The sequence below is a fragment of the Cherax quadricarinatus genome, chromosome 62, assembly GCF_038502225.1.
Source record: "Cherax quadricarinatus isolate ZL_2023a chromosome 62, ASM3850222v1, whole genome shotgun sequence".
Classification (NCBI taxonomy): domain Eukaryota; kingdom Metazoa; phylum Arthropoda; class Malacostraca; order Decapoda; family Parastacidae; genus Cherax; species Cherax quadricarinatus.
Genome location: NC_091353.1, coordinates 15,693,639 through 15,720,276, shown reverse-complemented (window position 1 = coordinate 15,720,276; position 26,638 = coordinate 15,693,639). Strand labels below are relative to the sequence as shown.

The window sequence follows — 26,638 nt, the reverse complement described above, 5'->3', positions numbered from 1 at the left end:
GAGGTCTTTGATAGATGATGTGTTTGTGGTGGAAGAAGTTATGTTGCTTCTAGCAAGTACCTGATGAGTATTCTCTGCAACGTCACCACATGGGAGCACTATGAACTGCTTAGAGGGTTGTTCCATGGGCGATTTGTTGAGAATAGTTTGTGCTTTGAGTCTGCAATCCCGCATGAAGAAATATGGAAACTGAAGACAAGTACAAGCTTGTGTCAAGCAGACGCATTCCTCTTCATGGAAAAAAGGACTTGAAATGCGAAGAGCTCTCAAGAAGCCAGTAAGAACACCTATTTTAGTGTGGGTGTCTTGGTGTAACTAAAAGTGTATAAGATCGTCCTTGTTGGTAGGTTTCCTATACACTTTGAAGAGAAATTTATCACTGTCGGGAGACCTGCACAGGAGGACGTCGAGGAAAGGAAGTTTGCCATCTTTTCCGAGTTAAGTGTAAACTTTGTTGATGGCTCGACTGCATTGATCTTGTCGAGGAGGCCTTGGTATTGAAGCGTCTCGGATAGAAAACCAATATATCGTCAACGTATCTTAGCCAGGTAACGGTAATAGGAATGAGGGTGCTGAATTTCTCGGTCTCTAGGTTCTCCATCAAGAGGTTGGCAAGCACAGCTTTGTAACAGTTGTCCTGATACTTGAAGAGGTTAAAATTAACACAGAGATCCACTAGACGAAATCCAGAAGAGGTAATGGGAGGTCGTGGTTATTGGTCATCTTAGATGCTCGCTGATAACCACGACCTTCCATTACCTCTTCTGGATTTCATCAGTCTAGTGGATGTTTGTGTTAATTTTAACCTCTTCAAGCATCAGAACAACTACAAACAAAGCTTTGGGATAGCAATGGGCAGCCCTCTCAGTGCTGTGCTCGCCACCCTCTTCATGGAGAACATATAGACTGAAATTCAGCACCCCTCATTCCCAACACTCCAGTACGGCCTGACATACACAATGTACAGTGTCGTGGATGACTCCTTACTGAGATTTCTGTAAGCTGTCTTAGATTTGCCAGACGTACATTTGGTGCAGCAGTTGTCTAGTTGATTTGCAGCCTTTGACCCCCGAGTCTGTACTACGTCTGTGGTCTTTTCTGCCCATCCTCAGACGTCATACTTTACACTTGCTGGGGTTAAATTCCAGTAGCCACTTGTCAGACCAGACCTGCAGCCTGTCCAGATACATTTGTAATATTTCCTTGTACATGTCTGCTTGTATTATCCTCATTACTTTCACATCACCTGGGAACAGGGATACCTCTGACTTATCACTTCCGTTATGTCGTTCACGTATACAAGAAATAGTACCGGTCCTGGTACTATCCTTGTGGAACCCCACTCGTCACATACACCCATTTTGACACCTCTTCACGGACAATCACTCGTTGCTTATTTTCTGATTGGTATTTCTTGAGCCATTGTAGTGCCTTCCCTGCTATTCCTGCCTGCTCCTCTAGCTTTTGTGCCAGTTTCTTGTGCAGTACTGTATCAAAAGTCTTTCTACAGTCCAAGACGATGCAATCTACCCATTCCCCTCTCTCCTGTCTTCTGTTACCTTGTCATAAAACTCCAGTAGGTTTGTGAGGCAGGATTTATCATCTCTAAAGCTGTGCTGGTTATCATTTGTGAATCCCCTCCTTTCTCGGTGTTCCACCACCCTTCTAATAATCTCCATAACCTTGCATTCTGTGTCAGCTACTGGTGTGTAGGTGCTGCCTATCTCTCCTTAAAAAATGGGAATAGATTTGCTGTATTTCAGAATTCTCGTAGTTGCCCTGTTTCAATAGACTTGAAGATTGACAGGTAAGATGCATATGCAAAGGATTAGGTATCTATTCCGAAACGTTTCGCCTACACAGTAGGCTTGAGGTGAATACAGAGGAAGTAGCAGCAGTAATAAAGATGTAAAGACGAAGCTTCCTGTGTAAGCGAAACGTTTCGAAATATACCTAATTATTTGCACATGTGTCCTATCAACTTGTCACTATCGTATAACATTATCATATTCACATTATTGAAATTTGTTGCTAGCGGCACACACAGTGCCTCTGTTCTCTCTCAGGACCTTCCAGGTACCTAACTTACACAATAGCTTCTTCACCTCTCCTCTGGTATGTATTGTGTCCAGCACTTACTGGTGCACTCTGTTGCTTTTACTCTCTTATAAACTTCCCGTCTCCTCTCAGATACTTAAATTTCTTTCTGAGCTTCTCACAGACTTCATGGACATTCCTTGTGAGCTCTGCTCCACTCACCAGCCTGATTATCTGCTCCTTTACTGTTGTCATCCTCCTGATGTGCTTGTATTACAACTTTGGGTCATATTTAGCTTTCGATGCTTCAGTGTTTGATGCTTCAGTGTTCGATGCTTCAGTGTTCGATGCTTCAGTGTTCGATGCTTTAGTGTTTGATGCTTCAGTGTTCGATGCTTCAGTGTTCGATGCTTCAGTGTTCGATGCTTCAGTGTTCGATGCTTCAGTGTTCGATGCTTCAGTGTTCGATGCTTCAGTGTTCGATGCTTCAGTGTTCGATGCTTCAGTGTTCGATGCTTCAGTGTTCGATGCTTCAGTGTTCGATGCTTCAGTATTCGATGCTTCAGTGTTCGATGCCTCAGTGTTCGATGCTTTAGTGTTTGATGCTTCAGTGTTCGATGCTTCAGTGTTCGATGCTTCAGTGTTCGATGCTTCAGTGTTCGATGCTTCAGTGTTCGATGCTTCAGTGTTTGATGCTTCAGTGTTCGATGCTTCAGTGTTCGATGCTTCAGTGTTCGATGCTTCAGTGTTCGATGCTTCAGTGTTCGATGCTTCAGTGTTCGATGCTTCAGTGTTCGATGCTTCAGTGTTCGATGCTTCAGTGTTCGATGCTTCAGTGTTCGATGCTTCAGTGTTCGATGCTTCAGTGTTCGATGCCTCAGTGTTCGATGCTTTAGTGTTTGATGCTTCAGTGTTCGATGCTTCAGTGTTCGATGCTTCAGTGTTCGATGCTTCAGTGTTCGATGCTTCAGTGTTCGATGCTTCAGTGTTTGATGCTTCAGTGTTCGATGCTTCAGTGTTTGATGCTTCAGTGTTCGATGCTTCAGTGTTCGATGCTTCAGTGTTTGATGCTTCAGTGTTTGATGCTTCAGTGTTTGATGCTTCAGTGTTTGATGCTTCAGTGTTCGATGCTTCAGTGTTCGATGCTTCAGTGTTCGATGCTTCAGTGTTCGATGCTTCAGTGTTTGATGCTTCAGTGTGCTATTCTGAAATTGGCTTCTTATTCATACATATTCGTTTCTGGCTTTTCTGCTCAATTCTTTGTTTTCCGAATTCTATGAATTCTATACTTTTTCCATGCTCTAGCACATTTAGTGCAGTGTGTGTGTGTGTGTGTGTGTGTGTGTGTGTGTATGTATCTCTCGTAATCCTGACATATATACAAGGACACACACTCGTTGCTTCAGTCTCTGGGGATGTGACCTCACCCACGTCACGGGACGTACAAGAGACAGTCATGGTCACTGTATCTACAGGAGGCAGTCATAGTGACTGTATATACAGTAGACAGTCACAGTGACTGTATCCACAGTAGAGTCACAGTTTGCATGACAGTGTCCTCCATTGAAGACACTGCAAGTCTCCAGGGGGATATCAACCAAATCTTTAACTGGGTCGCAGAAAACAGTATGAAGTTCAGGGAAGAGAAATTTCAGTTGTTCTCTCTAGGCTGAAATATTGCTAGTGTATAACACTTGCTGACCTGGAGAATGTACAGAGAACCTTTACGGCACATGTAAGTACGATAAAACACCTAAATTACTGGGAACGGTTGAAGGTCCTTGATTTGTACACCTTGGAATGCAGGCGAGAAAGATGCATGATAATATACACTTGGAAAATCCTAGAGGGACTAGTCCCAAGACTGCACACGAAAACCTCTCCCTGCGAAAGCAAAAGACTCGGCAGGAGATGCAACATTCCTCCAATGAAAATCAGGCGCCACGAGACAACACAATAAGTGTCAGGGGCCCAAGACTTTTCAGTTGCCCCCCCCAGCATACATAAGGAAGATTACCAATACCCCTGGCTCTTCAAGCCGCTGGATAGGCACCTCAAGTCAGTACCTGACCAGCCGGGCTGTGGTTCTTATATTGGTTGACGTGCGGCCAGCAGTAACAGCCTAGTTAATCCACCACGAGGCCTGGTCAAAGACCGGGCCGCGGGGGCGTTGACCCCCGAAACCCTCTCCAGGTATACTCCAGGTATCCTCGTTATATTGGTAAATATATACAGGAAGTGTAGTGGAGAGAGATTTTGAGAAATGTTGAGTACGTGGGGAGTTTTGTACCAGGTGTGAGAGTACATGAAAATGGGGAGCCTTTAATTGAGCTATGTGTAGAGAGAGGTTTGGTAATAAGTAATACATATTTTATGGAAAAGAGGTTAAATAAGTATACAAGGAATGTTATAGCACGTAATGAAAGTAGTTTGTTGGATTATGTATTGGTGGATAAAAGGTTGATGGGTAGGCTTCAGGATGTACATGTTTATAGAGTGGCAACTGATATATCGGATCATTATTTAGTTGTAGCTACAGTTAGAGTAAGATGCAGATGGGACGAAAGGAAAATGACAACAAGTATGAGGGAGGTGAAAGTGTATAAACTAAGGGAAGAGGAAGTTCGGGTGAGATATAAGCGACTATTGGCAGAAAGGTGGGCTGATGCAAAGATGAGTAGTGGGGAGGTTGAAGAAGGTTGGAATAGTTTTAAAAATGCAGTATTAGAATGTGGGGCAGAAGTTTGTGGTTATAGGAGGGTGGGGGCAGGAGGAAAGAGGAGTGATTGGTGGAATGATGAAGTAAAGGGTGTGATAAAAGAGAAAAAGCTTATGAGAGGTTTTTACAAAGCAGAAGTGTTATAAGAAGAGCAGAGTATATGGAGAGTAAAAGAAAGGTGAAGAGAGTGGTGAGAGAGTACAAAAGGAGAGCAGATGATAGAGTGGGAGAGGCACTGTCAAAAAATTTTAATGAAAATAAGAAAAAAATTTGGAGTGAGATAAACAAGTTAAGAAAGCCTAGGGAAAGTATGGATTTGTCAGTTAAAAACAGAGTAGGGGAGTTAGTAGATGGGGAGAGGGAGGTATTAGGTAGATGGCGAGAATATTTTGAAGAAGTTTTAAATGTCAACGAAGAAAGAGAGGTGGTAATTTCATGCACTGGTCAAGGAGGTATAACATCTTTTAGGAGTGAAGAAGAGCAGAATGTAAGTGTGGTGGAGGTACGTGAGGCATTATGTAGAATGAAAGGGGGTAAAGCAGCTGGAACTGATGGGATCATGACAGAAATGTTAAAAGCAGGGGGGGATATATAGTGTTGGAGTGGTTGGTATTTTTGTTTAATAAATGTATGGAAGAGGGGAAGGTACCTAGGGATTGGCAGAAAGCATGTATAGTTCCTTTATATAAAGGGAAGGGCGACAAAAGTGACTGTAAAAATTTTAGGGGAATAAGTTTACTGAGTATACCAGGAAAAGTGTAAGGTAGGGTTGTTATGGAAAGAATTAGAGGTAAGACAGAATGTAGGATTGCGGATGAGCAAGGAGGTTTCAGAGTGGGTAGGGGATGTGTAGATCAAGTGTTTACATAGAAGCATATATGTGAACAGTATTTAGATAAAGGTAGGGACGTTTTTATTGTATTTATGGATTTAGAAAAGGCATATGATAGAGTGGATAGGGGAGCAATGTGGTAGATGTTGCAAGTTTATGGAATAGGTGGTAAGTTACTAAATGCTGTAAAGAGTTTTTATGAGGATAGTGAGGCTCAGGTTAGGGTGTGTAGAAGAGAGGGAGATTACTTCCCGGTAAAAGTAGGTCTTAGACAGGGATGTGTAATGTCACCATGGTTGTTTAATATATTTATAGATGGGGTTGTAAAAGAAGTAAATGCTAGGGTGTTCGGGAGAGGGGTGGGATTAAATTATGGGGAATCAAATACAAAATGGGAGTTGACACAGTTACTTTTTGCTGATGATACTGTGCTTATGGGAGATTCTAAAGAAAAGTTGCAAAGGTTAGTGGACGAGTTTGGGAGTGTGTGTAAAGGTAGAAAGTTGAAAGTGTACATAGAAAAGAGTAAGGTGATGAGGGTATCAAATGATTTAGATAAAAAAAAAATTGGATATCACATTGGAGAGAAGGAATATGGAAGAAGTGAATGTTTTCAGATATTTGGGAGTTGATGTGTCAGTGGATGGATTTATGAAGGATGAGGTTAACCATAAAATTGAGGGAAAAAAGGTGAGTGGTGCGTTGAGGTATATGTGGAGACAAACGTTATCTATGGAGGCAAAGAAGGGAATGTATGAAAGTATAGTGGTACCAACACTCTTATATGGGTGTGATAAGAGATAAGATAAGATTTCGTTCGGATTTTTAACCCCGGAGGGTTAGCCACCCAGGATAACCCAAGAAAGTCAGTGCGTCATCGAGGACTGTCTAACTTATTTCCATTGGGGTTCGTAATCTTGTCCCCCAGGATGCGACCCACACCAGTCGACTAACACCCAGGTACCTATTTGCTGCTAGGTGAACAGGACAAGATGTGTAAGGAAACGTGTTGAAATGTTTCCACCCGCCGGGAATCGAACCCGGGCCCTCCGTGTGTGAAGCGAGAGCTTTAGCCACCAGGCCACCGGTGTAAATGCTGCAGCGAGGAGACGGTTGGAGGCAGTGGAAATGTCCTATCTAAGGGCAATGTGTGGTGTAAATATTATGCAGAAAATTTGAAATGTGGAAATTAGGAGGTGTGGAGTTAATAAAAGTATTAGTCAGAGGGCAGAAGAGGGGTTGTTGAGGTGGTTTGGTCATTTAGAGAGAATGGATCAAAGTAGAATGACATGGAGAGCGTAAAAATCTTTAGGGGAAGGAAGGCGGGGTAGGGGTCGTCCTCGAAAAGGTTAGAGGGAGGGGGTAAAGGAGGTTTTGTGGGCGAGGGGCTTGGACTTTTAGCAAGCATGCATGAGCGTATTAGGTAGGAGTGAATGGAGACGAATGGTTTTTGGGACCTGAAGAGCTGTTGGAGTGTGAGCAGGGTAATATTTAGTGAAGGGATTCAGGGAAACCGGTTATTTTTATATAGCCGGACTTGAGTCCTGGAAATGGGAAGCACAATGCCTGCACTTTAAAGGAGTGGTTTGGGATACTGGCAGTTTGGAGGGATGTGTAATAGGACGGTATATACATAATTGGGGCCCTGATATTGTAATCATTTTATTGTAATTATTTTATTTATTTACTCCAGTGTATGGATAATAAATGATAAGGTGAAATTTAAAACTGAAGTGTTAGGCCCAAAGAGACAGGTTCATGTTGTAAACAGTTGCCAGCAGTCGTCAGAACCTTCCACAGTTGCCAGCAGTCGTCAGAACCTCCCACAGTTGCCAGCAGTCGTCAGAACCTTCCACAGTTGCCAGCAGTCGTCAGAACCTCCCACACAGGTCTGCTGATGTACCTGACTTATAATTAGTGATACCAGGGAGTAAAACATTAATGTTGAAATACGGAGGTGCAAAATCTCCAGGAAATACGAAAAGTGTACAATTTTGTAGAAATATGATAAACAGTGTATAGTTGTTAGTACTTGTTGTGATGGAGTGACGTATACAGTGTGTGGTAAACCTGTAGTGGCAGTGTGTGGTAAACCTGTAGTTAACAGTGTGTGGTAAACCTGTAGTTAACAGTGTGTGGTAAACCTGTAGTGGCAGTGTGTGGTAAACCTGTAGTTAACAGTGTGTGGTAAACCTGTAGTTAACAGTGTGTGGTAAACCTGTAGTGGCAGTGTGTGGTAAACCTGTAGTGGCAGTGTGTGGTAAACCTGTAGTGGCAGTGTGTGGTAAACCTGTAGTGGCAGTGTGTGGTAAACCTGTAGTGGCAGTGTGTGGTAAACCTGTAGTGGCAGTGTGTGGTAAACCTGTAGTGGCAGTGTGTGGTAAACCTGTAGTTAGCAGTGTGTGGTAAACCTGTAGTGGCAGTGTGTGGTAAACCTGTAGTGGCAGTGTGTGGTAAACCTGTAGTGGCAGTGTGTGGTAAACCTGTAGTGGCAGTGTGTGGTAAACCTGTAGTGGCAGTGTGTGGTAAACCTGTAGTTAGCAGTGTGTGGTAAACCTGTAGTTAGCAGTGTGTGGTAAACCTGTAGTGGCAGTGTGTGGTTAACCTGTAGTTAGCAGTGTGTGGTAAACCTGTAGTTAACAGTGTGTGGTAAACCTGTAGTTAGCAGTGTGTGGTAAACCTGTAGTGGCAGTGTGTGGTAAACCTGTAGTTAACAGTGTGTGGTAAACCTGTAGTTAGCAGTGTGTGGTAAACCTGTAGTGGCAGTGTGTGGTAAACCTGTAGTTAACAGTGTGTGGTAAACCTGTAGTTAACAGTGTGTGGTAAACCTGTAGTGGCAGTGTGTGGTAAACCTGTAGTTAGCAGTGTGTGGTAAACCTGTAGTTAACAGTGTGTGGTAAACCTGTAGTGGCAGTGTGTGGTAAACCTGTAGTGGCAGTGTGTGGTAAACCTGTAGTTAGCAGTGTGTGGTAAACCTGTAGTGGCAGTGTGTGGTAAACCTGTAGTTAGCAGTGTGTGGTAAACCTGTAGTGGCAGTGTGTGGTAAACCTGTAGTTAGCAGTGTGTGGTAAACCTGTAGTTAACAGTGTGTGGTAAACCTGTAGTTAACAGTGTGTGGTAAACCTGTAGTTAACAGTGTGTGGTAAACCTATAGTTAACAGTGTGTGGTAAACCTGTAGTGGCAGTGTGTGGTAAACCTGTAGTTAACAGTGTGTGGTAAACCTGTAGTTAACAGTGTGTGGTAAACCTGTAGTGGCAGTGTGTGGTAAACCTGTAGTTAACAGTGTGTGGTAAACCTGTAGTTAACAGTGTGTGGTAAACCTGTAGTGGCAGTGTGTGGTAAACCTGTAGTTAACAGTGTGTGGTAAACCTGTAGTTAACAGTGTGTGGTAAACCTGTAGTTAACAGTGTGTGGTAAACCTGTAGTGGCAGTGTGTGGTAAACCTGTAGTGGCAGTGTGTGGTAAACCTGTAGTTAACAGTGTGTGGTAAACCTGTAGTTAACAGTGTGTGGTAAACCTGTAGTTAGCAGTGTGTGGTAAACCTGTAGTTAACAGTGTGTGGTAAACCTGTAGTTAGCAGTGTGTGGTAAACCTGTAGTTAACAGTGTGTGGTAAACCTGTAGTGGCAGTGTGTGGTAAACCTGTAGTTAACAGTGTGTGGTAAACCTGTAGTTAACAGTGTGTGGTAAACCTGTAGTTAACAGTGTGTGGTAAACCTGTAGTTAACAGTGTGTGGTAAACCTGTAGTTAGCAGTGTGTGGTAAACCTGTAGTTAACAGTGTGTGGTAAACCTGTAGTTAACAGTGTGTGGTAAACCTGTAGTTAACAGTGTGTGGTAAACCTGTAGTTAACAGTGTGTGGTAAACCTGTAGTTAACAGTGTGTGGTAAACCTGTAGTTAACAGTGTGTGGTAAACCTGTAGTGGCAGTGTGTGGTAAACCTGTAGTTAACAGTGTGTGGTAAACCTGTAGTTAGCAGTGTGTGGTAAACCTGTAGTTAACAGTGTGTGGTAAACCTGTAGTTAACAGTGTGTGGTAAACCTGTAGTTAGCAGTGTGTGGTAAACCTGTAGTTAACAGTGTGTGGTAAACCTGTAGTTAACAGTGTGTGGTAAACCTGTAGTGGCAGTGTGTGGTAAACCTGTAGTGGCAGTGTGTGGTAAACCTGTAGTTAACAGTGTGTGGTAAACCTGTAGTGGCAGTGTGTGGTAAACCTGTAGTGGCAGTGTGTGGTAAACCTGTAGTGGCAGTGTGTGGTAAACCTGTAGTGGCAGTGTGTGGTAAACCTGTAGTGGCAGTGTGTGGTAAACCTGTAGTGGCAGTGTGTGGTAAACCTGTAGTGGCAGTGTGTGGTAAACCTGTAGTTAACAGTGTGTGGTAAACCTGTAGTTAACAGTGTGTGGTAAACCTGTAGTTAACAGTGTGTGGTAAACCTGTAGTGGCAGTGTGTGGTAAACCTGTAGTTAGCAGTGTGTGGTAAACCTGTAGTTAGCAGTGTGTGGTAAACCTGTAGTGGCAGTGTGGTAAACCTGTAGTTAGCAGTGTGTGGTAAACCTGTAGTTAACAGTGTGTGGTAAACCTGTAGTTAACAGTGTGTGGTAAACCTGTAGTTAACAGTGTGTGGTAAACCTGTAGTTAACAGTGTGTGGTAAACCTGTAGTGGCAGTGTGTGGTAAACCTGTAGTTAACAGTGTGTGGTAAACCTGTAGTTAGCAGTGTGTGGTAAACCTGTAGTGGCAGTGTGTGGTAAACCTGTAGTTAACAGTGTGTGGTAAACCTGTAGTTAACAGTGTGTGGTAAACCTGTAGTTAACAGTGTGTGGTAAACCTGTAGTTAGCAGTGTGTGGTAAACCTGTAGTTAGCAGTGTGTGGTAAACCTGTAGTTAACAGTGTGTGGTAAACCTGTAGTGGCAGTGTGTGGTAAACCTGTAGTTAACAGTGTGTGGTAAACCTGTAGTTAACAGTGTGTGGTAAACCTGTAGTTAACAGTGTGTGGTAAACCTGTAGTGGCAGTGTGTGGTAAACCTGTAGTGGCAGTGTGTGGTAAACCTGTAGTTAACAGTGTGTGGTAAACCTGTAGTTAACAGTGTGTGGTAAACCTGTAGTTAACAGTGTGTGGTAAACCTGTAGTGGCAGTGTGTGGTAAACCTGTAGTTAACAGTGTGTGGTAAACCTGTAGTTAACAGTGTGTGGTAAACCTGTAGTTAACAGTGTGTGGTAAACCTGTAGTGGCAGTGTGTGGTAAACCTGTAGTTAGCAGTGTGTGGTAAACCTGTAGTTAGCAGTGTGTGGTAAACCTGTAGTTAACAGTGTGTGGTAAACCTGTAGTTAATAGTGTGTGGTAAACCTGTAGTGGCAGTGTGTGGTAAACCTGTAGTTAACAGTGTGTGGTAAACCTGTAGTTAACAGTGTGTGGTAAACCTGTAGTTAACAGTGTGTGGTAAACCTGTAGTTAACAGTGTGTGGTAAACCTGTAGTGGCAGTGTGTGGTAAACCTGTAGTTAACAGTGTGTGGTAAACCTGTAGTTAACAGTGTGTGGTAAACCTGTAGTTAACAGTGTGTGGTAAACCTGTAGTGTTAAACCTGTAGCCTGTAACAGTGTGTGGTAAACCTGTAGTTAGCAGTGTGTGGTAAACCTGTAGTGGCAGTGTGTGGTAAACCTGTAGTTAACAGTGTGTGGTAAACCTGTAGTTAACAGTGTGTGGTAAACCTGTAGTTAACAGTGTGTGGTAAACCTGTAGTTAACAGTGTGTGGTAAACCTGTAGTTAACAGTGTGTGGTAAACCTGTAGTTTAAGTGTGTGGTAAACAGTGTGTGGTAAACCTGTAGTTAACAGTGTGTGGTAAACCTGTAGTTAACAGTGTGTGGTAAACCTGTAGTTAACAGTGTGTGGTAAACCTGTAGTTAACAGTGGTGGTAAACCTGTAGTGTGTGGTAAACCTGTAGTAAACCTGTAGTTAACAGTGTGTGGTAAACCTGTAGTTAACAGTGTGTGGTAAACCTGTAGTTAACAGTGTGTGGTAAACCTGTTGTTAACAGTGTGTGGTAAACCTGTAGTTAACAGTGTGTGGTAAACCTGTAGTTAACAGTGTGTGGTAAACCTGTAGTTAACAGTGTGTGGTAAACCTGTAGTGTGTGGTAAACCTGTAGTTAACAGTGTGGGTAAACCTGTAGTTAAACCTGCAGTGTGTGGTAAACCTGTAGTTAACAGTGTGTGGTAAACCTGTAGTTAACAGTGTGTGGTAAACCTGTAGTTAACAGTGTGTGGTAAACCTGTAGTTAACAGTGTGTGGTAAACCTGTAGTTAACAGTGTGTGGTAAACCTGTAGTTAACAGTGTGTGGTAAACCTGTAGTTAACAGTGTGTGGTAAACCTGTAGTTAACAGTGTGTGGTAAACCTGTAGTTAACAGTGTGTGGTAAACCTGTAGTTAACAGTGTGTGGTAAACCTGTAGTTAACAGTGTGTGGTAAACCTGTAGTTAACAGTGTGTGGTAAACCTGTAGTTAACAGTGTGTGGTAAACCTGTAGTTAACAGTGTGTGGTAAACCTGTAGTTAGCAGTGTGTGGTAAACCTGTAGTTAACAGTGTGTGGTAAACCTGTAGTTAACAGTGTGTGGTAAACCTGTAGTGGCAGTGTGTGGTAAACCTGTAGTGGCAGTGTGTGGTAAACCTGTAGTGGCAGTGTGTGGTAAACCTGTAGTTAACAGTGTGTGGTAAACCTGTAGTTAACAGTGTGTGGTAAACCTGTAGTGGCAGTGTGTGGTAAACCTGTAGTTAACAGTGTGTGGTAAACCTGTAGTGGCAGTGTGTGGTAAACCTGTAGTTAACAGTGTGTGGTAAACCTGTAGTTAACAGTGTGTGGTAAACCTGTAGTTAACAGTGTGTGGTTAACCTGTAGTTAACAGTGTGTGGTAAACCTGTAGTTAGCAGTGTGTGGTAAACCTGTAGTTAACAGTGTGTGGTAAACCTGTAGTTAACAGTGTGTGGTTAACCTGTAGTTAACAGTGTGTGGTAAACCTGTAGTTAGCAGTGTGTGGTAAACCTGTAGTGGCAGTGTGTGGTAAACCTGTAGTTAACAGTGTGTGGTAAACCTGTAGTTAACAGTGTGTGGTAAACCTGTAGTTAACAGTGTGTGGTAAACCTGTAGTTAACAGTGTGTGGTAAACCTGTAGTTAACAGTGTGTGGTAAACCTGTAGTTAACAGTGTGTGGTAAACCTGTAGTTAACAGTGTGTGGTAAACCTGTAGTTAACAGTGTGTGGTAAACCTGTAGTTAACAGTGTGTGGTAAACCTGTAGTTAACAGTGTGTGGTAAACCTGTAGTTAACAGTGTGTGGTAAACCTGTAGTTAACAGTGTGTGGTAAACCTGTAGTTAACAGTGTGTGGTAAACCTGTAGTTAACAGTGTGTGGTAAACCTGTAGTTAACAGTGTGTGGTAAACCTGTAGTTAACAGTGTGTGGTAAACCTGTAGTTAACAGTGTGTGGTAAACCTGTAGTTAAGTGTGTGGTAAACAGTGTGTGGCAAACCTGTAGTGGCAGTGTGTGGTAAACCTGTAGTTAACAGTGTGTGGTAAACCTGTAGTTAACAGTGTGTGGTAAACCTGTAGTTAACAGTGTGTGGTAAACCTGTAGTTAACAGTGTGTGGTAAACCTGTAGTTAACAGTGTGTGGTAAACCTGTAGTTAACAGTGTGTGGTAAACCTGTAGTTAACAGTGTGTGGTAAACCTGTAGTTAACAGTGTGTGGTAAACCTGTAGTTAACAGTGTGTGGTAAACCTGTAGTTAACAGTGTGTGGTAAACCTGTAGTGGCAGTGTGTGGTAAACCTGTAGTTAACAGTGTGTGGTAAACCTGTAGTTAACAGTGTGTGGTAAACCTGTAGTTAACAGTGTGTGGTAAACCTGTAGTTAACAGTGTGTGGTAAACCTGTAGTGGCAGTGTGTGGTAAACCTGTAGTTAACAGTGTGTGGTAAACCTGTAGTTAACAGTGTGTGGTAAACCTGTAGTTAACAGTGTGTGGTTAACCTGTAGTTAACAGTGTGTGGTAAACCTGTAGTGTGTGTGGTAAACCTGTAGTTAACAGTGTGTGGTAAACCTGTAGTTAACAGTGTGTGGTAAACCTGTAGTTAACAGTGTGTGGTAAACCTGCAGTGTGTGGTAAATCTGTAGTTAACAGTGTGTGGTAAACCTGTAGTTAACAGTGTGTGGTAAACCTGTAGTTAACAGTGTGTGGTAAACCTGTAGTTAACAGTGTGGGGTAAACCTGTAGTTAACAGTGTGTGGTAAACCTGTAGTTAACAGTGTGTGGTAAACCTGTAGTGAACAGTGTGTGGTAAACCTGTAGTTAACAGTGTGTGGTAAACCTGTAGTTAACAGTGTGTGGTAAACCTGTAGTTAACAGTGTGTGGTAAACCTGTAGTTAACAGTGTGTGGTAAACCTGTAGTTAACAGTGTGTGGTAAACCTGTAGTTAACAGTGTGTGGTAAACCTGTAGTGGCAGTGTGTGGTAAACCTGTAGTTAACAGTGTGTGGTAAACCTGTAGTTAACAGTGTGTGGTAAACCTGTAGTTAACAGTGTGTGGTAAACCTGTAGTTAACAGTGTGTGGTAAACCTGTAGTTAACAGTGTGTGGTAAACCTGTAGTGGCAGTGTGTGGTAAACCTGTAGTTAACAGTGTGTGGTAAACCTGTAGTTAACAGTGTGTGGTAAACCTGTAGTTAACAGTGTGTGGTAAACCTGTAGTTAACAGTGTGTGGTAAACCTGTAGTTAAGTGTGTGGTAGTGTGTGTGTAAACCCGTAGTTAACAGTGTGTGGTAAACCTGTAGTTAACAGTGTGTGGTAAACCTGTAGTTAACAGTGTGTGGTAAACCTGTAGTTAACAGTGTGTGGTAAACCTGTAGTTAACAGTGTGTGGTAAACCTGTAGTTAACAGTGTGTGGTAAACCTGTAGTTAACAGTGTGTGGTAAACCTGTAGTTAACAGTGTGTGGTAAACCTGTAGTGTGTGGTAAACCTGTAGTTAACAGTGTGTGGTAAACCTGTAGTTAACAGTGTGTGGTAAACCTGTAGTTAACAGTGTGTGGTAAACCTGTAGTGGCAGTGTGTGGTAAACCTGTAGTTAACAGTGTGTGGTAAACCTGTAGTGGCAGTGTGTGGTAAACCTGTAGTTAACAGTGTGTGGTAAACCTGTAGTGGCAGTGTGTGGTAAACCTGTAGTTAACAGTGTGTGGTAAACCTGTAGTGGCAGTGTGTGGTAAACCTGTAGTTTACTGTGTGTGGTAAACCTGTAGTGGCAGTGTGTGGTAAACCTGTAGTTAACAGTGTGGTAAACCTGTAGTTAACAGTGTGTGGTAAACCTGTAGTTAACAGTGTGTGGTAAACCTGTAGTTAGCAGTGTGTGGTAAACCTGTAGTTAACAGTGTGTGGTAAACCTGTAGTGGCAGTGTGTGGTAAACCTGTAGTTAACAGTGTGTGGTAAACCTGTAGTGGCAGTGTGTGGTAAACCTGTAGTTAGCAGTGTGTGGTAAACCTGTAGTTAACAGTGTGTGGTAAACCTGTAGTTAGCAGTGTGTGGTAAACCTGTAGTGTGTGTGGTGAACCTGTAGTTAACAGTGTGTGGTAAACCTGTAGTTAACAGTGTGTGGTTAACCTGTAGTTAACAGTGTGTGGTAAACCTGTAGTTAGCAGTGTGTGGTAAACCTGTAGTGGCAGTGTGTGGTAAACCTGTAGTTAACAGTGTGTGGTAAACCTGTAGTTAACAGTGTGTGGTAAACCTGTAGTTAGCAGTGTGTGGTAAACCTGTAGTTAACAGTGTGTGGTAAACCTGTAGTTAACAGTGTGTGGTAAACCTGTAGTTAACAGTGTGTGGTAAACCTGTAGTTAACAGTGTGTGGTAAACCTGTAGTTAACAGTGTGTGGTAAACCTGTAGTTAACAGTGTGTGGTAAACCTGTAGTAGTTAACAGTGTGTGGTAAACCTGTAGTGGCAGTGTGTGGTAAACCTGTAGTTAACAGTGTGTGGTAAACCTGTAGTTAACAGTGTGTGGTAAACCTGTAGTGGCAGTGTGTGGTAAACCTGTAGTGGCAGTGTGTGGTAAACCTGTAGTTAACAGTGTGTGGTAAACCTGTAGTTAACAGTGTGTGGTAAACCTGTAGTTAACAGTGTGTGGTTAACCTGTAGTTAACAGTGTGTGGTAAACCTGTAGTTAGCAGTGTGTGGTAAACCTGTAGTTAACAGTGTGTAGTAAACCTGTAGTGGCAGTGTGTGGTAAACCTGTAGTGTGTGTGGTAAACCTGTAGTAAACCTGTAGTTAACAGTGTGTGGTAAACCTGTAGTGTGTGGTAAACAGTGTGTGTGGTAAACCTGTAGTTAACAGTGTGTGGTAAACCTGTAGTTAACAGTGTGTGGTAAACCTGTAGTGGCAGTGTGTGGTAAACCTGTAGTTAACAGTGTGTGGTAAACCTGTAGTTAACAGTGTGTGGTAAACCTGTAGTTAACAGTGTGTGGTAAACCTGTAGTGGCAGTGTGTGGTAAACCTGTAGTTAACAGTGTGTGGTAAACCTGTAGTTAACAGTGTGTGGTAAACCTGTAGTTAACAGTGTGTGGTAAACCTGTAGTGGCAGTGTGTGGTAAACCTGTAGTTAACAGTGTGTGGTAAACCTGTAGTGGCAGTGTGTGGTAAACCTGTAGTTAACAGTGTGTGGTAAACCTGTAGTTAACAGTGTGTGGTAAACCTGTAGTTAACAGTGTGTGGTAAACCTGTAGTGGCAGTGTGTGGTAAACCTGTAGTTAAAACAGTGCCTGTAGTGTGTGTGTGTGTGGTAAACCTGTAGTTACCAGTGTGTGGTAAACCTGTAGTTAACAGTGTGTGGTAAACCTGTAGTGTGTGTGGTAAACCTGTAGTTAACAGTGTGTGGTAAACCTGTAGTGGCAGTGTGTGGTAAACCTGTAGTTAACAGTGTGTGGTAAACCTGTAGTTAACAGTGTGTGGTAAACCTGTAGTTAACAGTGTGTGGTAAACCTGTAGTGGCAGTGTGTGGTAAACCTGTAGTTAACAGTGTGTGGTAAACCTGTAGTTAACAGTGTGTGGTAAACCTGTAGTTAGCAGTGTGTGGTAAACCTGTAGTGGCAGTGTGTGGTAAACCTGTAGTTAACAGTGTGTGGTAAACCTGTAGTTAACAGTGTGTGGTAAACCTGTAGTTAACAGTGTGTGGTAAACCTGTAGTTAACAGTGTGTGGTAAACCTGTAGTGGCAGTGTGTGGTAAACCTGTAGTGGCAGTGTGTGGTAAACCTATAGTGGCAGTGGTCGCAATTTACACAAGGAAAATCATTATTCCTCCAGTAGTAGGGGACTTTAACTTTAGTCAAATTGACTGGAATTCTTTGACAGGTAATCTAGAGTCCAGTGACTTTATGGAAACAGTTCAGGACTGTTTTCTAAAACAGAGCGTAACTGAGCCTACCAGGGGTAATAATTTGCTAGACCTAGTCTTGTCAAATAAGGAAACACTCGTGAATAATCTGGAGATCACTGAAGAGCTTGGCGCAAGTGATCACAAATCCATCACTTTTAGCATTATCTGGGAATGCAAGAATAATGATAATACAGTAAAAATCCCTGATTTTCGTTCTGCCGATTATAATGGACTTAGGGAACACCTGTCTAATCTTGATTGGGGTTATCTAGCTAATGATTTTATTGGCGATGATCATACTTATGAATATGAAGGGATCTGCTTTTATGATTGTTTTCTTAATAATGTACACAGTGCCCAGAGTATATACATTCCCCAGAGAGAAATTAGGTCTAATAATAATGATCCCAAATGGGTTAACAGGAGGCTAAAGCATCTATTAGGGGAGAAAAGGGGAATTTATAGGCGCATCAGAAGAGGAGAGGTTAACCTTACTGACCAATATGTTATGCTTAAAAGAGAAGTAAAAAAGGCGATTAGAAAGGCTAAACGTGACAATGAAATTAGAGTTGTTAATGAATCAAAGACTAAACCATACCCCCGGCCGGGATTGAACCCGCGGTCATAGAGTCTCAAAACTCCAGCCCGTCGCGCTAACCACTAGACCAGCTAGCCACAATAAGATTCATCCAACTAGGTATATTTCTACACCATAGGAAGGTTAGCACAGGCACCTCTGTGACCACAAATGCAAGTTTTTACAGACGAATCTCCAGCTAGCGTGGCCGTGACGAACTCTAGCTCAAGTCCCTTCACTGCCGTCAACATGACTTAAGAAATCGTAATGACACGATTGCAAATAAACCATACCCCCGGCCGGGATTGAACCCGCGGTCATAGAGTCTCAAAACTCCAGCCCGTCGCGCTAACCACTAGACCAGCTAGCCACAATAAGATTCATCCAACTAGGTATATTTCTACACCATAGGAAGGTTAGCACACGCACCTCTGTGACCACAAATGCAAGTTTTTACAGACGAATCTCCAGCTAGCGTGGCCGTGACGAACTCTAGCTCAAGTCCCTTCACTGCCGTCAACATGACTTAAGAAATCGTAATGACACGATTGCAAATAAACCATACCCCCGGCCGGGATTGAACCTGCGGTCATAGAGTCTCAAAACTCCAGCCCGTCGCGCTAGGTAGAAATATACCTAGTTGGATGAATCTTATTGTGGCCTGATTACCTCATTCTCCTCCTGTTCTTCAAGATTCTCCTTTGTATGGACTGATGAAGCCACTGTGTGGCGAAACGTTTCCTCAATAAAGATACCCAAGAGTTGCACATGTGTCTAATTTATCAACATGTCGGTTCTCTGAACCATTCATCTATTAACTAATATTACTGTCACGAGGGACATGGTTATTAAACAGATACACAAACTGAAGCAAAATAAGTCCCCGGGACCCGATGAGCTGTTTTCCAGGGTACTTAAGGAATGCAAGATGGAGCTTAGTCAGCCATTAACGAGTGCATTCAATGCGTCCATCCTTACCAGTGTTGTGCCAGAGTTGTGGAAGATGGCTAATGTGGTTCCTATATTCAAATCAGGGGATAAGTCCACTCCTTCAAATTACCGTCCAATAAGCCTGACATCTATAGTGGGCAAGTTATTAGAATCAATTATAGCTGACATTATCAGAAGTCACCTTGAAGAGCATAACTTGATAAATGAATCTCAGCATGGATTCACGAGAGGTCGTTCCTGCCTGACAAACTTACTGACGTTCATCAATAGAACATTTGAGGCAGTTGACAGTGATAAGGAATATGATATTGTTTGTAAAGTAAAAGGACACAAGTGCAACTAATGTGACATTTATTGTGGCAACGTTTCGCTCTCCAGGAGCTTTATCAAGCCATTACAAACAATACATGGACATAAAGCTCCTGGAGAGCGAAACGTTTCCACAATAAATGTCACATTAGTTGCACTTGTGTCCTTTTACTTTACATATTGTCGGTAATTCTACCAACTTTATTACAATGATATTGTTTATTTGGATTTTAGTAAAGCCTTCGATAGAGTACCTCACAAGAGACTCTTAAGAAAAGTGGCAGCTCATGGTATAGGAGGTAAAGTTCTAGCATGGATAGAGGCATGGCTTACCAATAGAAAGCAGAGAGTTACCATTAATGGAGTGAAATCTGAATGGGGATTAGTCACTAGTGGCGTTCCACAAGGATCAGTTTTAGGCCCTCTCTTGTTCATAATTTACATTAATGACATTGATGAAGGGATTACGAGTGACATGAGTAAGTTTGCTGATGATACAAAGATAGGCCGTATAATTCACTCTGAGGAGGATATCAATGAACTCCAGGACGATTTGGACAAATTAATGTCTTGGTCTGAAAAATGGCAGATGAAGTTCAATGTGGATAAGTGTAAGGTACTTGCCCTTGGTAATGAAAATAACTCTCGAAGCTATAATCTAGGTGAAGTAGAGCTTGATCATACAGAATGTGAAAAAGACTTGGGAGTCATGGTAAACAGAAGTCCAAAAGTTATTTTACAGCTCTATACATCACTAGTGAGGCCTCATTTAGATTATGCTGCTCAGTTTTGGTCCCCTTACTACAGGATGGATATAGACTCATTAGAGAACATACAGAGAAGAATGACTAAAATGATTTACTGTGTAAGGAGCCTCCCGTATGAAGATAGACTTAAAGCCTTAAATCTCCACTCTCTGGAGAGGCGTAGAATGAGGGGAGATGTCATTGAAGTGTATAAGTGGATGACAGGCATAAACAAGGGAGATATTAATAAAGTACTGAGGGTGTCGAACCAGGTAAGAACCAGAAATAATGGATATAAGTTGGATAAATTTAGATTTAGAAAGGACATAGGTAAGTACTGGTTTTCTAACAGAGTTGTAGATGCGTGGAACAGTCTTCCCAGTGGGGTGATAGAGGCTAGGACCTTGGGTAGCTTTAAGAAGAGACTGGACAAATATATGAGTGGGAGGGGCTGGGTTTGATTGGTGTCATGGGGTACGGGAGTTATTTCTTGGGTAGCTTTAGGTAGAGGTCGTTTTGATAAGGACCTGCCTCATATGGGCCAGTAGGCCTTCTGCAGTGTTCCTACATTCTTATGTTCATAAGAACATTATGTACAATCTTCATATACTGAAGCCACCGGCGCCCAAACACGCAAGTTATACTTTCTCTATCAGACTGAACACATATTACTGTTTAATTTTTTTTTCCAGTAGTCCTTTCATGAGTTAGTCCAAAACCAACCAGTGAGCCTAATCTGATTCTGCCGGGATTCATCCAACGACCGGATTCAAACGGATTCGTTGATAACAATGTATCCTCTGACTGGTTTCACTAACTGACGTGCCCTATCAAACATTCAAACAGTAACTACAACAGATAGTTACAATACAAATAGACATCTACCGTAAAGGTGTTTATTAGGAAAAATATATACAATGATCCACTGGCTGGATTCTACCGGATTCGCTGGATTCGGGCGGATTCAAACGGTTTCCTTGGAAATAAAGCCAAATCGGAAGAACTGTTACAAAAAATTAAATACATCGGGGAATTATAGACTAGCTAGCTAGGAGAGTTTTCTAGTGGTGACGTGTACTTAGCTCTGTGAGGACCTGTTTGTGTGCTCTCTCTGAAATCTGAACCAGGATGCCCTCTCTTGAGCAACTTTACCAGCACCTGAGAGAAGAGCTCAGAGTTGCTAAGCTGGAGATACGGCGATTAGCGGAGGAAAAAAGAGGATTCGTAGTAATCCTGTTGTGAGTCCCCAGGTTAAGAGGGGAGCTTGGTCAGTGGCCGGGCAACATGGAACCAAGCTGAGGATCAAGAAAACGGTTGGAGAGGCAGAAACAACGAGAAACCAGAAGACTACGGTGGAAACTTCCAACCCATTCTCGGTGCTACCTGACGAATGTGAGTGTTCTACTGGGAATGCCACAATGAGCACCAAGGAAGCATTGGCAGACGTGAGTGAGACATCTCTAGAAACCCCAACGAAGACCATCGACAACGTCTTGACGAATCCCACAAGTGGTGTAATGCTACCTGATGAATGTGAGTCGACTACTGGGAGCATCACGAAAGATACCTGACGAATGCGAGTCGACTACTGGGAGCATCACGAAAGACGACGCCAAGGAAGGTAAAAACATTGTTGTTGTTGGGGATAGCCAGATTAGGTACATGGATAGGGCATTCTGCTTGAAGGATAGGAGTAGGAGGCAGAGAGTGTGTTTTCCTGGGGCTGGGATGAAGGATATTGTTAGCCGTCTGGATGACATCATGAGAGGTAATGGGAGCAATCCTATTATCTGTCTCAGTGCTGGAGGCAACGATGTTGGCAGACGTAGGAGTGAGGACCTGATTAGCAGGTATAGGTCAGCTATAGAGATAATTAGGAGGAAGGGTGGGAAACCTGTCATATGTGGCATTTTGCCAAGGAGAGGAGTTGGAAATGAATGGTTGTCCAGAGCAATTGGTGTCAATTGCTGGCTGGACAAATACTGTAAGGAAAATGCAGTAACATTCATTGACAACTGGGACCTCTTCTATGGCAGAAATGACATGTATGCCAGGGATGGGGTTCACTTATCTAGGTCTGGGGTGGGAGCACTGGCCAACGCAGTGGAGGGAGCTGTTAGGTCTTTAAACTAGGAATAGTTAGTGGTATGGGTTTTGGCGGGAAAACAGTGAAGTCGCAGTGTAGTAATATGAGTACTAGGAGAACTAGTAATAGGCAAAATGAGATGGATATTGGAAAGCCAGTGGCACTAATTGACAAGGACAGTAATAGGTTTAGTGGAATAACAGAAAGGAGCAGGAAGGGTAAAGAGAGAGGAGGGTCTTTAAATATATATTACACAAATAGTCGCAGTGCTAGGAATAAGATGGACGAGTTGAGACTAGTTGCTAGTGCAGGTAACATTGATGTATTTGCCATAACTGAGACGTGGTTTAATTCAAAAAGTCGGGACATGCCTGCAGAATGTCACATTCAGGGTTTTAAATTGTTCCAAGTAGATAGAAGTGTCGGGAAGGGAGGTGGGGTGGCATTTTATGTCCGAGATTGCTTGAACTGTTGCATAAACACGGGTATTAAGTCTGAAGTAACACATACAGAGTCTGTTTGGATAGAATTTTCAGAGGGGCATGAAAAACTGATTTTAGGAGTGATATACCGTCCCCCAAACTTAGATAGGGACCAAGGGAGACTACTATGGGAGGAAATTGTTAGGGCCACAAGACACGATAATGTAGTAATTCTAGGAGACTTTAACTTTCGTCATATTGATTGGAATTTCTTGACTGGGAATTTAGAATCATACGACTTCTTAGAAGTAGTTCAGGATTGTTTTTTGAAGCAGTTTGTGACAGAACCTACAAGGGGTAATAACCTGCTTGACTTAGTTCTGGCAAACAATGAATCCCTTGTTAATGATTTAGAAGTTTCAGAGGAACTGGGTGCTAGCGACCACAAATCAATTACATTTAGCATTGAATGGAAGTATGATAGTAGGGATAACTCAGTAACAGTCCCAGATTTTCGCTTAGCACATTACGATGGGCTTAGAGAACACTTATCATCTGTTGACTGGGGTAACGAAGAGAGCTATCAATATGACAGTTTTCTGAACACTATACATGATTCTCAAAGAACGTTTATCCCGTATAAAGAAATTAGATCAAATAGAAATGACCCAAAATGGATGAATAATAGGCTGAAATATCTACTAGGGCATAAGAAAGGAATTTATAGGCGTATCAAAAGAGGTGAGGGTCATCTTATGAATCAGTATATTGACATTAAGAGGGACATTAAAAAGGGGATAAGAAAAGCTAAAAGGGACTATGAAATTAAAGTTGCTAGGGATTCTAAAACTAACCCAAAAAGTTTTTTCCAGGTCTATAGAACAAAAGTCAGAGATAAGATAGGTCCCCTTAGAAATAACTATGGGCATCTTACTGACAAAGAAGATAAATTATGTAACATCACAGTCACTAGTGAAATGGTTGTGAAGCAGATAAACCGACTGAAGCAAAATAAGTCACCGGGTCCTGATGAGGTTTTTTCAAGGGTTCTTAAGGAATGCAAAATGGAACTCTGTGAACCATTAACTAATATTTTTAATTTATCTCTTCAAACAGGTGTAGTGTCTGATATGTGGAAGATGGCTAATGTAATTCCTATTTTAAAACAGGGGACAAGTCGTTACCGTCAAATTACCGCCCAATAAGCCTAACCTCAATTGTAGGCAAATTACTAGAGTCAATTATAGCTGAGATTATAAGAAGCCATCTCGATAAGCATAGCTTGATTAATGATACTCAGCATGGATTCACAAGAGGCCGGTCTTGTCTAACTAATTTATTAACTTTCTTCAGTAAAGCTTTTGAGGCTGTTGACCACGATAAAGAATTTGATATTATTTACTTAGATTTTAGTAAGGCTTTTGATAGAGTTCCGCACCGAAGACTGTTAAAGAAAGTGGCAGCTCATGGCATTGGGGGAAAAGTGCTCTCGTGGATCGAGTCATGGCTCACAGACAGGAAGCAGAGAGTGTCCATAAATGGGGTTAAATCTGAGTGGGGATCTGTAACAAGTGGCATTCCTCAGGGATTAGTCTTAGGCCCATTGTTGTTTATAATATATATCAATGATCTTGATGAGGGAATTACTAGTGATATGAGCAAATTCGCCGATGACACAAAGATAGGTAGGATAATTGATTCAAACGTAGATGTTATGGAACTTCAGGAGGATTTAAACAAGCTCTATTCTTGATCAGAAAAGTGGCAGATGCAGTTCAATGTAGATAAATGCAAAGTTCTGAAGCTCGGGGGTGTACATAACCCTAGCACTTGTAAGTTAAATAATGTAGAACTTAGCCATACAGATTGCGAAAAGGACTTGGGGGTTATGGTGAGCAGCAACCTTAAACCAAGACAGCAATGCCTAAGCGTACGTAATAAGGCAAATAGATTACTGGAATTTATATCAAGAAGTGTAAGCAACAGAAGTCCAGAGGTCATACTGCAGCTTTATACATCATTAGTAAAGCCTCACCTAGATTATGCAGCTCAGTTCTGGTCTCCATATTTCAGAATGGACATAAATTCGTAGAAAACATTCAGCGTAGGATGACTAAATTAATACATAGCATTAGAAATCTTCCTTATGAAGAAAGATTGAAGACTCTTAAGTTACATTCACTTGTTAGACGAAGAATGAGGGGAGACCTGATCGAAGTGTATAAGTGGAAGATAGGTATTAATAAAGGGGATATTAACAAGGTCTTGAGGATGTCTCTCCAAGAGAGAACCCGCAGTAATGGATTTAAATTAGATAAGTTTAGATTTAGAAAGGACGTAGGAAAGTATTGGTTTGGAAATAGGGTAGTTGATGAATGGAACAGTCTACCCAGTTGGGTTATTGAGGCTGGGACTTTGGGTAGTTTCAAATTTAGGTTGGATAAGTACATGAGTGGGAGGGGTTGGATTTGAGTGGGACTTTCACATCAGAGATTATTTCTTGGGTAGCATTGAAAATTGGGTTGGGCAAATGTTTTGTTAGTGGGATGAATTGTAAAGGACCTGCCTAGTATGGGCCAAGAGGCCTCCTGCAGTGTTCCTCCTTTCTTATGTTCTTATGTTCTACCATGAAGATCTATGTAGTCTGCAGGAAGGGTGAGGGTCGAAGACAAGCCTGGATTGCTTAACATCTGTGTGGTCAGTTGTCCCATAGTATATGCAGGGATTTTAAACTAGAGGCCACACTTGACATAAACTCAGATGTTTTTGGGTCTGCCCAAACGAGATAAACCTGTATGAGGAAATGACATCTATATTAAAAAACAAGAACACCAATCAAACATCCTTCTTGAAAGACATGTTAGCATGGTATGACAGCTGGATAAAAAAGATGGGTGGTAGGGACGGGGCTGTCTTGGACAGTGCTCCTGAGGGGGCTAGTGCTGTCCTGGAGGACAATGCTGAGGGTGCTAGCGTTGTCCTGGAGGACAGTGCTGAGGGTGCTAGTGCTGTCCTGGAGGACAGTGCTGAGGGTGCTAGTGTTGTCCTGGAGGACAGTACTGAGGGTGCTAGTGCTGTCCTGGAGGACAGTGCTGAGGGTGCTAGTGTTGTCCTGGAGGACAGTGCTGAGGGTGCTAGTGTTGTCCAGGAGGACAGTGCTGAGGGTGCTAGTGTTGTCCTGGAGGACAGTGCTGAGGGTGCTAGTGTTGTCCTGGAGGACAGTGCTGAGGGTGCCAGTGTTGTCCTGGAGGGCAGTGCTGAGGGTGCTAGTGTTGTCCTGGAGGACAGTGCTGAGGGTGCTAGTGTTGTCCTGGAGGACAGTGCTGAGGGTGCTAGTGTTGTCCTGGAGGACATTACTTAGGGTGCTAGTGCTAGTGCTGTGCTAGTGTTGGAGGACAGTGCTGAGGGTGCTAGTGCTGTCTGAGGGTGCTGGAGGACAGTGCTGAGGGTGCTAGTGTTGTCCTGGAGGACAGTGGTGAGGGTGCTAGGGTGTTGTCAGTGCTGAGGGTGCTAGTGTTGTCCTGGAGGACAGTGCTGAGGGTGCTAGTGTTGTCCTGGAGGACAGTGCTGAGGGTGCTAGTGTTGTCCTGGAGGACAGTGCTGAGGGTGCCAGTGTTGTCCTGGAGGACAGTGCTGAGGGTGCTAGTGTTGTCCTGGAGGACAGTACTGAGGGTGCTAGTGTTGTCCTGGAGGACAGTGCTGAGGGTGCTAGTGCTGTCCTAGAGGACAGTGCTGAGGGTGCCAGTGTTGTCCTGGAGGACAGTACTGAGGGTGCTAGTGCTGTCCTAGAGGACAGTGCTGAGGGTGCTAGTGTTGTCCTGGAGGACAGTGCTGAGGGTGCTAGTGTTGTCCTGGAGGACAGTGCTGAGGGTGCTAGTGTTGTCCTGGAGGACAGTGCTGAGGGTGCTGGTGTTGTCCTGGAGGACAGTGCTGAGGGTGCTGGTGTTGTCCTGGAGGACAGTGCTGAGGGTGCTAGTGTTGTCCTGGAGGACAGTGCTGGGGGTGCCAGTGTTGTCCTGGAGGACAGTGCTGAGGGTGCCAGTGTTGTCCTGGAGGACAGTGCTGAGGGTGCTAGTGTTGTCCTGGAGGACAGTGCTGAGGGTGCTAGTGTTGTCCTGGAGGAGAGTGCTGAGGGTGCTAGTGTTGTCCTGGAGGACAGTGCTGAGGGTGCTAGTGTTGTCCTGGAGGACAGTGCTGAGGGTGCTAGTGTTGTCCTGGAGGACAGTGCTGAGGGTGCTGGTGTTGTCCTGGAGGACAGTGCTGAGGGTGCTAGTGTTGTCCTGGAGGACAATGCTGAGGGTGCTAGTGTTGTCCTGGAGGACAGTGCTGAGGGTGCTAGTGTTGTCCTGGAGGACAGTGCTGAGGGTGCCAGTGTTGTCCTGGAGGACAGTACTGAGGGTGCTAGTGTTGTCCTGGAGGACAATGCTGAGGGTGCTAGCGTTGTCCTGGAGGAAAGTGCTCCTGAAGGTACTAGTGCTGTCCTGGAGGACTACTGAGGGTGCTAGTGTTGTCCTGGAGGACAGTGCTGAGGGTGCTAGTGTTG

General features: G+C 43.1%; 1 protein-coding gene across 1 annotated transcript in view; it reads left to right on the top strand.

Annotated features, from left to right (window-relative positions):
- The window catches only part of LOC128687240 (RING finger protein 150), a gene marked incomplete at its 3' end in the record, with an annotated part of 247,069 nt that overhangs the window by 27,093 nt on the left and 193,338 nt on the right, over window positions 1-26,638 (top strand).